Genomic DNA, 2,397 nt, shown 5'->3' on the forward strand with positions numbered 1-2,397 from the left:
AGACCAGCCTAAGCAAAAACAATACCCTGTCTCTACTAACAATGAAAAACTGAGGCAAATGTATAGCTTGAGCTCAAAAGTTGAAGGTTGCCGTGAGCAACCAGGGTGACAGCATGAGACTCCGTCTCAAAAAAAAAAAGAAAGAAATTGAGACACTCCATGATTAAGTAATTCAGCATGAGACTCCGTCTCAAAAAAAAAAAGAAAAAGACACTCCATGATTAAGTAATTCATTGAAGGTCACATAACTTTCACTAAAACCAGGAGCTGAAATTGGACAACTTGGTTTCCAATAAGCTCACTCACTGAGCTGTTATGTGGTATTGACTTTACTGAGCTTGAAATACTTAATAAGGAGTGGATTAAGGTGAGAATTTAGGTACCATAACAGGAAGCATGGTTAAAAGAACAACCTTGGAAGAACTGGGTGGCTTGTCATGCAGAGGAAGAATTAGACTTACATTTCCATAAGGTAGAATTATTACTAGTAAGAGAAGTAAAGACACAGATTTCAGTCCATTATGAGGGCTATTCAAGGGGTGGACCACTGAGATTTAATGAGTGTCCTCAAACTGGAAGTACCAATTAGAGGTGCAAATGGCAGTGTGTCAGGGGTGCTTGGCTGGGATTATGGGAAGTACTGTCTCAGTGAAAAGTTGAACTAGTTAATACCCAAGACCTCTCCCATCTTAGTATATTATGATTCTCTCATATTGTACTTTCTAGTGATCACTGATATTATAAAATATTTTCTCTACACTGTCATAACTATTGGTTATTGTAACTCACATGTCATTTGAATGCTGGCTTTATTATTTTTTTAAAATTGAACCAGCAAACTGAAGTCTGGAGTCAAATCCTCTCCCCTCATGAGTCAAATCCTCTCCCCTCATGTTTTGGATCACACATATCTGCCTGTTTCCTCTCAGGCATTATTTTACCTCTTCCTTTCTTTTCAGTGACTCTGGTTAGTCTGACTTACCTTATGTCCATATCTTAATAACTTACGTCCATACATAGTCTTCTATTAGCTTTTTTTTGAGACAGAAAAAAAATCACTATGTCGCCCTTGGTAGAGTACCATGGTGTCACAGCTCATAACAACCTTCAACTCTTAGGCTTAAACAATTCTCTGGCCTCAGCCTCCCAAGCAGCTGGGACCACAGGCGCCTACCATAATGCCTGACTATTTTTCTGTTGCAGTTGTCATTATTGCTTAGCTGGCCCAGGCTGGGTTTAAACTCGCCAGCTTTGCTGTATGTGGCTGACACTGTAACCACTGTGCTACAGGCCCCGAGTCTCTTCTATTAGCTTTTTAATATTAAGAATTTTTTTTTTTGAGACAGTGTCTTACTTTGTCACCCTTGGTTGAGTGCTGTGGCATCATAGCTCACAGCAACCTCAAACTCTTGGGCTTAAGCGATTCTCTTGCTTCAGCCTCCCAAGTAGCTGGAACTACAGGTGCCCACCACAACGCCCAGCTATTTTTAGAGGCCAGGTCTTGCTCTGGGTCAGGCTGTTCTGGAACCTGTGAGCTCAGGCAGTTCACCTTCCTTGGCCTCCCAGAGTGCTAGGATTACAGGGGTGAGCCATTGTACCCATCCTAAGTGTTTCTTTCTTTCTTTCTTTCTTTCTTTTTTTTTTTAAGTAAAATAGGTATTTATTCAGCCTGCTGTCATGACAACATGTTCTGGGCATATACCACCACAAGTAGCACACCCTTTCATAACAGGCAAAATTGTACATCAAATTATATTTGTTACCTCATTGTATAAAACTGTAAAAAAAATGATTTATCAATTCCTTTTAACATTCCTAGTAAAACAATTCAGCAGGAGATACGAGGCACAAAATCTTAGTAAAATGTGACGCAGGAAGAGCAATAATGTAACTCTCTACTTAAATTTAAAACATTATATTTACTAAGATTCTGGCAACAGCTTTATATAACAAGTCTCAGCATACCAGGCCTACCATTCAACTTGTTTATGGTAAATCTCAGCTTCAGTATAAAGCTGTTTAAAAAAAAAAAAACAAGGCCTTGCTTTTTACTCGCTAAATATTGTAGCAAATACACCATTAAACATAGCAATGAACTTAAAATGGTAAAGTAAGGAGTTAACAAAAGCTAAACATTGCAGCCTAAACAAAATTCATACAAAAAATAAAGTAACTATCCCTGGTTACATAAAATTTCCTTGACTAAATTAAACTTAATAATATAAAACATGCATTTTAGGCTTGGCGCCTGTGGCTCAAGTGGCTAAGGCGCCAGCCACATACACCTAAGGTGACAGGTTCGAATCCAGCCCGGACCCACCGAACAACAAGGACGGCTGCAACCAAAAAATAGCCGGGCGTTGTGGTGGGCGCCTGTGGTTCCAGCTACTTGGGAGG

General features: G+C 39.5%; 1 protein-coding gene across 1 annotated transcript in view; it reads left to right on the forward strand.

Annotated features, from left to right (window-relative positions):
• Positions 1–2,397, forward strand: part of NEK1 (NIMA related kinase 1) — a 103,478-nt gene that overhangs the window by 52,575 nt on the left and 48,506 nt on the right. The window lies entirely within an intron of this gene.

Source organism: Otolemur garnettii, unplaced genomic scaffold, assembly GCF_000181295.1.
Source record: "Otolemur garnettii isolate 467f Iridium unplaced genomic scaffold, OtoGar3 scaffold00061, whole genome shotgun sequence".
In the NCBI taxonomy this organism is placed as follows: Eukaryota; Metazoa; Chordata; class Mammalia; order Primates; family Galagidae; genus Otolemur; species Otolemur garnettii.